This window comes from Anas acuta, chromosome 1, assembly GCF_963932015.1.
Source record: "Anas acuta chromosome 1, bAnaAcu1.1, whole genome shotgun sequence".
Taxonomy (NCBI): domain Eukaryota; kingdom Metazoa; phylum Chordata; class Aves; order Anseriformes; family Anatidae; genus Anas; species Anas acuta.
In genome coordinates this window covers 69,863,155-69,876,675 of record NC_088979.1, presented here as the reverse complement: position 1 = coordinate 69,876,675, position 13,521 = coordinate 69,863,155, and positions in this window count along the sequence as shown.

The window sequence follows — 13,521 nt, the reverse complement described above, 5'->3', positions numbered from 1 at the left end:
TTGAGTTAAGTTACAGTGGAAATAAAGAGGTGATTTAAACTGTGATGCTAGGCAGGCCTGCCTGTGTATTTTAAAATACTTTACAAATTCATTTTGCTCATCATGATTCAAAATTCCTGTATTGTGAGACGATATTCTTTTTTTTTTTTTCTACCAAACAAAACAGAAATGGATGAAATTTCACACTCTTGTCTCTTTCGGTTTTGACAGTAAATCCATTGACTTTTTTCAGCATTGCAGAGTATACCATTTATGTATCTTTTATTCTGCAGTCATCTGTCTATAAGATCAGTCAGCCCTTGTACAATTCGTCTTGCAAGATGCCATTTCTTCATTTGCCACTGATGGGCAAGAACCTCATTCTTTTCCTTGTGCTGGTGCAAGCAATGTGTTTCTGAAATTGTCACAGCAAAAAAGGAGTGGAGTTCAGCATGACTAATGCAGAAATATCTGACTAAAGAAAAAATAGGTTCTTCAAAGAGTTAAATTTTAATCACATAAAAGGAATACTAAGAGCAGAAATCCAAAGCTTTTCAACATAGAGTCTTGTTTTTCAGAGTCAAATCTATCCCTTCTAGAGCCTGTATGTGGCTCCCACTGACTCCAGTGTGTTTGCCCCTAATCAGAACAGGCTGCAAACAATGGACTCCTCTGCTGGGGCCTTTTCTTTTCCCCCTTGCAAATTCTCCACACATGGAACAAGATTTTCTTCTGAGCTTGAGTGCTCTTCATAACTGTTTGACTGATTGCTTTTATGAATATATTTGGGTTTACGGATTTCCCATCAATATTCATAATGAGTGTACCACGGGGCTTCTGCCTTTTAGAATTCAAAACCCAGGTTGTATGAGTGGTTATATATATCATTTGGCATGCTCATTCTCTTCTCATAAGATGATATCCCTTTTATAAAAAGAATGGTAGCTGGAGAAGCCTGAAACTGCCTTAACTTTTCAAAAAGCAAAGGGGGTTTTAAGGAGTAAGTAATAATAAACAGGATTACAAAAATTCTGATTGCATATGAGGGGAAATATTTCACAGTGAAACTGCCTATGGATGGAAACAATCTGCAATCTGCCTGTCCTCAGAGACACTCAAAATGAAACTGGAAGGGCCTTGAGCAGCTTAATCTCGCTTGGAAGCAGGGCTTTGTACCAAACACCCATCAGAAGTCCCTTCTGCCCAAAATCTGCCCATGGATCTAATCTGTGGCTCCACAGCCTTGATAGTAATATAAAAGAACTGCCAAAAACCAACTGGGCCAAGAGCCTGATGTAGTTGACAGCAATGTCTGCATTTTCCCACGTAGTCTCTCTGCTCTCCTAATAGTTGCCACACTCACTGCAGTTTAAGCCACTGACAACCCAGAATGCACGCCCAAGAACAGATTTGGGTGTTTTGGCTAACTGATGTGTGCAACAAGCCTACTGTGGATTGCACTTTTCTATAGTTTATTACATTTATTATAGTTATTATAGCAGCTTCACCTTTAAAGAGCTTTAGGAGAAGTGGAGCATGACCCCAACTTCCACTACATTAAAAATGGCTTAATCATACCCAACCACCATGGGAATAAGTAACAGTTAAGGTCGAATGCAGGTTTGCATGTGTTTTGCTCTCTAAAGACCCTCAAGAGTTTGCAAGGTACAAGAAATTTTACACCTGTATTACCTCCATCTTTTCATTTTTTGTGATCACAGGTCAAAAAGAAAAAAAAATAGAAGAAAAAGAAGAAGAAGAAAGAAAAAGCTAGCTCAGCTCAAACTGTAAGGGCTCAAATTCCATCTGTTTTAGCTCATTTTTTCTCTGAGATGTCAGTATTTTCCTAAAGACCAACTGTGATAAAGCTTATCTTTGATCAACAATTCTGAAAACACTGGCCCTTAGCCAGAACTCCATTTCTTTCTCAGTTTGGGCTCAATTCAAAAGTCTCAACTTTTTCATGAAGTATGTGACAAAACTTCTAAAGAAGTGCAATTTCCAATAGAAGGGAACCATCCTGCCAGGATAATAGGCAAATCATGTGATCCTTACTACCTACCTAAGCCTTTTTCTAAAATCTGTCACTGCACCTTATCCATTTTAGAATCCCAAATCCCACTCATTGGGACTGCAGGAAACTCTGCTTGTTTAAGAGTGGATTTTGGCCTCAGTGAAGAAGTTGTCCTGAACTCTTTTGGTTTTAAACCAGAAATATATATATATCTGTCTGTAACACAGACACATTATTCCTCAGCTGCAGAGTGAGAAGTAAGCAAGATTATGGTATCTGACATTTGGGCAACTGATGGGATTCTATCAGCAAGCAGCAAGTCAGTGTTTTCAACAAAAAGGCTGTGTACCGATATTTGGCTGCAAGGAATGCAAGTGGTCTGCATGACATTTTAGGAGTGACAGTGGACCGTTGTCCAAAAAGCTTGGAATCACTGGTTAAAGCAACTACCATTACTACAAAGGGATGGAGGGGCCACTGAGCACATCTTCAGAAGAAAAGAGCATCTGACCAGGATGCCCAGCCATTGGTGTTTTACCACAGTAATACTGAGTGTGAATCTAATTGCTGTTCATTCAGCCTCAGGGAAAGCAACAGATCTACAAAAAAAAAAAAAAAAAAAAAAAAAAAAAAAAAGATTCTATCCTTCCTACACACTCTTGCTCTAACTTCTGCTCTACTAAGTATGAACTGTGCTACCACTAGTCCTCTGGAAAAAAAAAAAAAAAAAAAAAAAACAGGCTGAGAAAAGGCTACTGGGCAAGTAGGGCAATTCCACATGGTATTGTACCAGGGCAGGCTAGTAGAGGAAGGGCTTGCTACTAGCTAGCAGTGGACATTCATTTAGAGACAGGTTCTTAAAGCTATTTAAGCACTAACCTGCTATTCAAAATGTGCTGTGAGGCACCTGAATTGGTTCATTCAAATCTCAGGAAAAAACTGAATGCTGTGATTTACTCTCAAAGCCTTATAAACAGAATTGCAGAGTTCAGTCTGCAAACATCCTCATGAACAAAACCTCACAGAATTCTCACAATTATTAATATTAGGCCAAGTAATCATCTCCAAAGGTAAATGATGGAAGCACTGTTGCTTGAGTTATTTAAAGCCAGATTGGACAATTCTCCAGGGAACATTTTTGGGGAGAAAGTGGGGACTTTGTTAAGATTAAACTGAGGTTATAAATAGGAAGACATTAATGCAGTGCAGCATTACTGAAACAGCAATGCTGTTTTATGTTTTTTTTTTTTTCTAATCTGAAACTAAGGAAATTCTCACTTCCCACAGCAGTCTCCGCCACCCCCAATTGCTTCTATTACATTGACCAGCAGTAACACCCTGTGGCTTTTCATTCATTCTGCAATGTTGTAATTTCTACCTTTCTCCTCATCAGATGTCAGAAACACGGAGCTCTTGTGCCTTTCCTGTGAGGCTGTGCGTGACTTCTGATTCAATGTTTACACCCATGCGCATTTGGTTGGTGCAGAAGGGCTTGGACCTTAAGTGCAGAAATCTTAGAGCAAGATGGTAAAAACAAACACTGCCTAGCAGCTTTGTAACATCACTCCAAGGTGAGGAATGTGTAAATGAGCCTCAAGGCTCAAGTGATGACGAGGTAAAGATGTTGTACTCACCCATTTAAAAGTAGGTAGAATTTCTATCCCCACTTTATCAGGCTTTGGAGGGTGTCATGTTTTCTTCTGGGTGCCAGTGATGAATAACATATATATTCATTCAGCTAGCTGGGAGAAGGAGCTTAGGGTTAACAAGACACCTTGGACACTTGACAATTGCAAGGAAGCAAGGAGCTGTCTCCTCAGCTACCTGCAATTGTGGGGATTTACATGTATGCAAGTGAAAGCAAAGCAGAGGTAGAAAATGTTTCCAGGTCAGAAAAGTCTGTGGTGTGCCCCCCTACCTGAGTGTACAGTCATATACTGCATACAGAGCACAGAAGAGCTACACTTTTTCAAGGTCTATATGCTATCCACAAAGGCAGGTGCTCAAGTAAACCCTTATCAATTGGAGGAGATTGCTCATTTATTTCTTTCCGTGTCTCCATTTATTTTTTGTTTGTTTTTGTTTTTAATTTAGAGTGATTACTTCATCTGCCTGACTTCTACCTGTTTTTGGAAGAACTATTTGTGCCTTTTCAGTTCAATCCAGAGGAAGTGAAAATCGTGGAGGGTGCTTCTTCCACAGATGGATTTCTAGTTCAGACCTCTAACATCATTACAAGCACCAACATACAGGACAGTTTATCACTAAAACAAGCCTTTTCTTCAGTTGCTTTCTTCAAATGGGGTTTATGTGCCTGTCAATGTGAGCCAGAGTGCTGCATATGTGCACCTCAGAGATCTGTAAGTTTCATTCTGAATTCACCAAGAAAATGGGACGTGACACCCAGCACTAAGGGATATTCAATCATTTCTGATCCACCTGCACACTTGGCTTGTCAAGGCTTTCTCAACCCACTTCAAACATCCCCACAAACAGCACCTGGAGAGGGAGCTTGCTTTTTTCCCCTTAGACTTTGGCATGTAGGTTGAAGATGAAGCTAAGGAAAATGTTCCATAGGCACACGTGCTAGAGCCGGACAGATATCTTCACTAGCTAAAGGTGGCACACACACGTGCAAGCAAACATACTTGAATGCACACAGCAAATATTCAGCTGGCTGAACTCCCATCCTGCTCTCTTCCATCTTTCTCGTCACGTTGCTGCGCTCATCGCGTTTCCCCACAGGAACAGCGGGTGAGTTGTGTGGACAGGTATGTGAAACACCTACAGCAGGGCCATCAAGCAAATCACTGTTTGTGGAAATAAATAATGGTAGCACTTCCGCTCGCCCCATGAATGCACAAGGGGACGCATTGTGAAATGCATCAAACCCTTTACTAGTTCTTGTCTCAGTTCTCACTCCGAGTCCCCGCTGCTTTGTGCTGAATACTAGTCCTTTTCAATGGTTAAAAAAAAACTCTGGAGCTGTGGAATTCCAGAAAGCACAAGCCAGGCTCAGACCCCTCTTCTCATGCAGCTAACATCTTTTTTCTTCAGCCTGAGTGACGGTGTTTTACTGCGGGCTCACACAGGAGGAAAGTCCACAGCCCCAGCCCTGCGACACGTAGACCTTCAGAGACCTGGGCCCACCCCTTCCTACCACTGCTGTGTGTGGCCTTCAGGCTTAAAAATACCTTCCTTTCTCCATAGTCGCTGTTCGTGTTAAGCCAGAAATTGAAGCTAGACACTTGCAAAGAAAAAATTTCCTGGAAGTATTGTCTTACCCCCTAGCATGAGGCACAATGCTACAGAAATGATCACTGCCTTGCCACAGCCACTTGCAGACCCTGCCCACACAGCTGCTGGTGGCATCCCAGCAGCAAGCACCATTGCAAGGAAAGCACCCCAAAGAGAAGAAATGTGGACCTTTCAGCAAACACTGGCATTTCACTTCCCCTCCGCTTCTCGTACAAAGTCCTTTCAGCAGCAGCAACTTGATTTCAAGTTTGCAAATGTGCACTGCTCTCCCTCCCCCTCACCTGCCCATGCAGGCATGCCACAAGACATTCTGCACGTCCTGCCTGCTGAACCTGGCTTACAATCGATGCACCAACAAACAGCCGCTGCAGTCGCTGTCCGCATTAGCTGAAGACCGAATTAGCAGGAAAGCTGTTGCCAGCTGAAAAGAGGTAAAAAAAAAAATCACTGTCGTTGTCTTCTCTGACATAGATTTGGCAACACCGTTGTGCATCCGTTCTGATCAATTTTATTTCCAGTGATTTATTCCAAGGATCTCCCAGTTCAACCAAATACAGGTCCCTGGAAGAAATTAACTCAGCCTGTAATAACGGAGAGCTAGCAGGTTCTCTCCTATCACAGCTTAGTTTTGCCCCGTGCATTCACTTTTCCATTTCCATTCAGCTTTATGGCTGTATATTGCTTATTTTCCGTACTTCTGACTACATGCATTTGTAGCATGAATATTTTCTGAGCTGTGACTTCTTCCAGGACAATAATACAAGGGAATATAAATGCACAGGACTGTCAGGCTGAAAACATTTAAGTCACACAATAACTTGATTTGCAGTGGTTATTTGTGCCAGTGTTCAATGTCATTGCTATCCTAGGATTTTAAACAGAAATTGTTTTACAGGAGACTGCCTTTGTCAATACCATGTGATCTGGCGAATTTTAAAAGTGACCCTTGGAATGCAAAGGTAGGCTTCCAAAAAGCATGTGAGGAAATTGAAGCTCTTCCTGGAGGCTGCCTAGCCCAGCTAATTGCACTGCTAACTCTCGTTGCCCTCAGAGGATCTTAGTTTGACACTTCTCAGCTATTTAGTGCTCTTCAACCAACAATTGACACACAAACCTGAAATTAAAAAGTGAAACGGGGAGGTTATTTTATAGTGTTTGGGAGCTTAGATTCTCTCATGCTTTTTATGATACAGTGAAAACTTGTGTGATGGGTGACTCCTGTGATAGAGCACTTCCTTGTTTCACAGCACGGAGCAGCCTAGACATAAATGTCCACTACAAACAAAGGTGCACTTACTAAGTCCTAAAAATCATTGGTCTTCAAAATATTTTTTTCTATAAAAGCCATGAAGCAGGAGGTAAACTAACCCGCAGGTGATTGTCCCAGCCACTGCTGTAACAGCAAGGCTGGATCTGCAATTCAGGTGTCGTCCTATTCGTTGCATCGAGTCTCTTCTCAATACAGTCTGGATAAAATAATGCATTTTTAAAGGTGGACATGAGGAAGGTGAACATAAATATTAAAAGGGTGCAAAAAATGAGTAATTATGATTTTTTTTATATTACAGTTATTCATTGTTTTTGCCGAGCACAAGGCAGAGGAAGGAGGGAGGTGAATACAGGGACCATCATTGCTTCCGTTTGTCTAAGAAGCCCAAAGTTCACACTAAACACTTTTTATTTTTAACCCTTTCAGAAACAATTCCTGAAATAAGGACAAGAGAGAACAAACTCATGAGTCAGCCTAAAAACAATAGTGTACATAGTCTCCTTTTAAACTAGTTTGCCAGCATTTCCTCAACACGATGCTTATGTGTAATGCAGTGCAGTAAATAGGGACCTGACTCACTGCCTCCTCCTCTCAGGCAGACACAGACACCTGAGAAAAGTCCCATCAGATCAGAAGGGCAACACACAGTGCAAATAACCACCTGAGATGCCAGACAGCATGAAAGGGAGCTTAAGGAGAGATCTGGACATGAGTTGCAGCTCATGGAATCTATTTATTGCAAGATTTTTTCTCTAGCATTTGCTTAGAACTTGTGGACAATACTTTTGACCTTCGAGGTAATAAGATTTAGGATGGAAAAAAAAAAAAAAAGAAAAAAAAAAGTAAAATATCCCATTTTACTATTGTCTGAAGTCCAGTGGGCTTTGGCTGGATCTGATGAAACAAGTCTAACTGCTAGTGCACAGAATAAGTTCAGTATTATAATGTATTGAAATGCTGATTTAGGTACTGTATCAGTAGATTACACTGTCATCTAGTGGCAACTACTCAACTTGCATCCCAAAATACTTGACACCAGTCTGCACAGTGCAGATACCTACTCAGGAATCTTCTCTTGACAGGCTTTCTAGAGCAGCCGAATGATGAAGGATGCTTTCAAGGGATATCGCCATACTAATGGAAGATGCAGGCATACATTGTGGATTTGACCCCCCCTGCATACCTAGAAAACAAAAGGCCTTTAAACAACTATCTCAGAAGATGCATGACCCACCTAAACTTATTCTACTTCCTGGTTAATGAAAGGTAAAAACCACGAGCTGAAAGTTAGAGGAAAGCCAGAGCCTTCTATTATGATGGAAAGGAAAACACATCACTTTAGGGACTAGCTGGTGATATTTTACTCCTTTTTATAGGTGTGCATATTACTAGGATGTCCCTGACATAAGAATACATGAAGCCAAAACATAAGTTAGAAATAGATTTAGCAATAAAGTCAAAGGGACTTCCAGATGTTCAGAGAACTGAACTTAATGGAAGGAAAAGGACAAATTCATTGCTAGATGAATATGAGACGTGGTTTAAGAGTGATTAAGAACCCACAGGCCCATATAAGAGCCACAAGTCTAAGCATTCACCCCATTCTAACATAAAACTGCCCATAAAATATTTGATTAAGGGATGGCTAGAGTCAATCCATTATTGGCAGAGCCAGACAGAAAGAGTGCAGAGGCATGGAAGAGTTTATCGGGCTGAAGTACTGGCTAGCCTGCTCAGAGAAACACCAGATTTAAACACCAAAGGGTGAAATTTCCCCCCACCCCATTCTCATCCCAAATATCTATATATAGATATATATATATGGATTGGATTTAAGATCACTGGAAGATATTAATATTTTTGAAGTAGGTAGAAGAAACAGTGGCTTTCAAACATCTCAAGTCACCAACAAAAGCATACAGGCTGGAGGATTCTGCTATCTCCTACTGCTCTGAAGGTTGGTATGGGTATGAAAGAGAGCCAAAAAAAGAAGCCCAAGGAGAAGGAAAACAGCAAAAAAACAGCAGATCCAGCCTCAGCAAACACCAAAAGATGGACCCGGGGTAAAAACAGAAAAGACTACTGGGCCGGGTGCTGACCGACAGAGGGGAGTGAGGCACAGATACCATGTCATTCTCCTTAGTTCTCTTTTTTTTTTTTTTTTTTTAAGACAAATAGCTACCTTTTCTTCCAAGCTATTTTACATGCCATTTCTTGAACACTCTGATGTTTTGTTCACTTTTGTGGATCGCTGTGGGAAAAATGCTAATATTTGCTGGACTAGACATTTGGGTAGCACTTGTGCAGATGTCCTGGTTGTGAAATCCTGCATACTCTTTTATCCATTATCCATCTCCCAGGCCATCCAGTTCTCCAGTGAATTCTCTTTTTATGGTTGTAACAAGTACATTTTCTGGCTTTCACTACTCATGAGGAAAGACAGTGTTCCCTAATTTATTTATACTTATATTTTTGTAATTTGCACAAATGAAATGATCTACAGGACGGGATTCTCGGTAGTATAAATACATGTTATCACAAAGAACGCATTTGTAACAGCATTAAAGAAACTTCAAAACTAAAAAGCATTTTGATTGCAGCAGGCCATTTAATATGCATGCCCCTCACTGAAATTAGGCTACATTAGCTAATCATTGAAGAAATAAGAGAAGCAATATCTCAGTGTAAATTAACAATGCTAGCTCTGAAAGACAGCTAATTGAGATCTGAAACACAGGGAATTACAAGCAAGAGACCACAACACTCAGAACTAGCACACTCTCTGAAGTTTCACAGCACTTCTCCTTAACCAAAAAAAGACCTTATGTTTTTTTAAGTAGAAAAGCATCACCAAAAAATCAAGCGCCATGGGACAACGATTCATTTGACTGCAGTTCTTGGCTCAGGTTTACCAAAGAGAAGGGTAAGGGCAATTGCTTTATCCTGTCTCTCCCAGGCAGTGACTGTTACCAGTACTTGCTGCCACAAGAGCAGCAGTCTGGCAGAAGAGCTCCTGTGCTGGCACCACGCAGCAGGGGACAGCCCTTCCCAAAGCACCATCTGTGGTCATACAGAGGCAGACCACTGGCTCAGGGCCTCCTGTTCTCAGTCCATTGCTTTAAAAAGAAGACATGGTAGCTCTGACACATACATTGATTGTGCCATAAGTGTCTAGTTTAAGGCACCTTGCTAAATAACTCTGATTTTAATGGCCATAACAGTAGAAGCACTGCATTTCTATGGAACAACCGAATGCTCATTTTGTGCAATCTTACAATCTTGTGTTGATTATGCATTGCACTTTTTCATTATTTTTTAGGTAATGAGCTCTCAATTATTCCTGGCAATGGGGGAGGTTGAAGGGAGAATAACCCAAATAAAGCAAGAACGCAGGTAACACAAAACAGATGTAAATTAGGTTGTAAGAAAAGAATAAATACGTTTAACTTTGAAAAGCAAAGCTTAAATGAAGAATGAGGTAGTAAACATAATGAAAATGAGGTGGCAGGGGAAGTGGTTAATCCACAACACAAATAATCCTCACACAGCTGATCAAAAATTGACTGTCCGTGTTTACACCTGCAGTAAGCCCAGCTGCCACTCCTCTGAACAAAAATGACAGCCTCTGCCTTACATAGGCTGGGACTGCAGAAACTTGGGGGGAAATATTGAAACCTGACACGTTTTGGTGAGGGAGATACAGCCTCTCCTGGATATAGAGGTTCTCAAATTGTAATTAGCGAAGGTGGAAATCACAAGACTGGTACCTAATGCTTTGCAGGCCACAGCTTTCTAGCAGGCCGCAGATCTCTGGAGGTGGAAACTAATGGAAAGCAGCACCCGCGCTCCACACACATGCTGCACTTTCTTCAAACCTTCATTACTGATTGCTGGGCTGAGACAAATTCCAGCCAGGCTAAGCAGCCAGTTTTTGGTGCACTTCTACACAGTCAGGACGTGCTTTAATCCCCCAGAACTTATTAAAGGAAAACAACAAAGCTTTAGTTCTCCTGCCACAGCAAACAAACTTTGCTCCAACTTTTCACAGTGCAGATATCAGTTCCTCTCGCCTACCAATGCAGTCACAGGTAGGTTTTTCTGCTCTGAATTTTGTTTTAATCAAGTAGTAAAATGAAGAAAAATCAGAAAAGCCATGGAAATTTTAAAAGCTGAAAATCTCACATGCTAAAAAGACAGTTCCCCCATCCAAACCCCGGTGCTCCAGGGCCAACCCAAAAAGCAAGACCAATGAAGAAGTGTCTTAAGAACATAGTGCCTCGTTTCTGTACCGACTGAGAAGGGCAAGGAAAATGAGCCATGGGACCAATGGGTCTTCAAGATTTTAAAGTTGAAGGCTTCTGGTTCCTCTGCTTCAATATAAAAACTTAAGAACTCTTTCTCATTGCTGACGGAAAAAAAAAAAATAATAATAAAAATAAATAAAAAAATTCTTGATTATTTCAATAGGTTTGAGGCATTCTTGAAGAATTGACTCAGATTTATATACTTGCACTGCTTTACAGAGCTTCAGAGGAAAACTGGAAATGTGCCTGATCCTGGATAAAGTCTCCAGTGCGTGACATGACAAACACTGTCTCAAAGAATTTACAAACAAAATGGGTGGGACAAATGCATTCCAGTTTTATCCATGTTAAACTGAAGCCTCAAATTACGCTGAAAACCCATGACAGAGCTCAACATTCATTTACATTCCTGAACCTGATTTAATGCCTTACCTACAAGACTCTTTGTCTTTAATTGTGCCAATTTACTTTATAATTCACCTCATTTACAGAGATTATTAAAATTGACAACTGAAAGTAAGTCTGACACAGTTTAAAGCAAGAAATAGGAGAACAAGGAATGCAGTCTTGCATCCAGCACAGATATCCATAGTCTAACTTCTGCCTAAATTCCCCAGCCTGGAGTTTTTGCTTGAGTAGGTACAGGTGGCAGCCTACAGCCAGCCACAAAAGACTAGATAGCACTTAGGGGGCTGAGCCTGGCACAAACCAGCTCAAAAATAATGTTCCCACAGCTAAATGCTGGTATATTAAGATTGGTTGTCTTCATTTAGACAACCTCTCTTACAAGAATGAATGATCTTGAACAGAAGTATCTTAGTTATGAGAAAATTACTAATGGCACAGGTGAGACAGAAGCACAGTGATGTTTATGAGAACACTAGCCCTATATATTTAGAATTGATATCTTTAGTTTATGTGAATACAACAATTGCATCAGCAGTCTCAAACTGAGATGCGATCAAGCCTTTTCCAGTTCCTTTACTTTCTGGAAAGGCTATGGAGCTATGTGAACCTGCAGCATGACCCGGTACTGAAATTTGTGCATGGACATCAGGTTTGTGAGACAAACTCTGCAGTTCGTACCTAATTTTGCCATGAAATGCATGGAAAAGAGCTGGCTGCTTCAAACAGGATTCTCAGCAGCCATCTGGACCACAGTGTTATTGAAATTAACTGATAGGAAAAGCTGGGATGAAGGGTGTTTAATAAAAACCCTGACTGCTCATGCTAAGACCACTAAGGCCCCAGGGAAACATCAATGTCAGATGAGGATTCATAGCCCATGTGCTTCACCACCTCTGCCATTCCTCTCCACGCTGCAACAGGTACCGCTTTTGTCTGTCACAGGACAGGAAGAGGAGCAACTGGGCAATAAGGCAGGAGTTGGGATGCTAGTCCAGGAAGAAAGGAAGGTCCCGGTTCTCCCCTAACCTTCCACATATCTTGTCTCCCAGCACCGTGCTCCAGCCACCCAGCAGCAGATGATTTTCTGTCCGTCACAGTCCTGCAGGCATTCATAGGAGCACAAGGTCAAGTGCCCACCTTGTGCTGTTTGAGATGTCATAGAATCATAGAATCATAGAATATCCTGAGTTGGAAGGGACCCTTAAGGATCATCAAGTCCAACTCTGGCTCAGCCTCTAGCTGTCCCTCCAAATTGCATGTCTCCCATAGGACCTATCATCCCCTGGGACATCTGCCAGCCTTGTGCAAGTATTTTAGCTACCCACTATTGTTTCAAGTGGTATTAGAGACCTTGGTGCAAGCAACTGAGCTGATCCCTCCTATACCTTCCACTCAATCAATACCAGACACTGTAAAATCAGACATAGGATTTGAGGCCTGCACATTGCCTATGTACCTATTTTGTCCTTAAAAACCTCTTTAGGATACCCCCTTCCAGAGAACAAGACCTGTTGACTGCTACATCTCACACTGACAAGGCAGGGTGGGTGCCCAGAATTGCTGCTGGACTTTCCCTTTCTCTGCTATATGTTGTCACTCTGCTAATGAAAGTAACTCGGAAAGCACTTTCTACTTGTTGAGACATATCACATTTAGGAGTCACAGATTGGTATGGCCATGAATCTCATATCACTGCTTCATTTTTTTCCCTATTCAGATTGTAAAAAGTTTCCCATCACATTACTTTGCTATATATCCTTCAAGTGAATGCTTGGTACATATTTAGATCCTTATGGGTAGCACTCAGCATAAGATCATTTTTTCTCTAGCGATCCACCAGAGAGATTGAATAAATTTCATAAAGAATACATTTCTGGACATTAGCTAAGCACATATAACAAATGGATCTCAACAGTTTCTTACTAACTATTGATGGACCCTACCTGTGATTAGAGCTTTCCTGAGGCCGCATTTGCTGTTCAGGATTTTTACAGGGGTTTGCCTGTACTTCAGAGCCTGCAGCTTGTTTTTAACTTTCTGAGCAAGGTGAGCATTTTGAGCCAGGCCCATCTAGTCAAATAATATGTTCCACAGCTGCGTACCTTCTAATGGTTGCAAAAATTATATTGTCTTCTGCAAAATACATGGCTGAGATTTTCATCAAAAATAAAGTACCCAACACGTTAAGCATATTTCCTTTATTACCAACCAACTTATTCGTACTGACATCTTTATTCATCAGAAGCTGCTGCAAATAGCTTGGACAAATAGGAGGTGGTTTTCTTGGA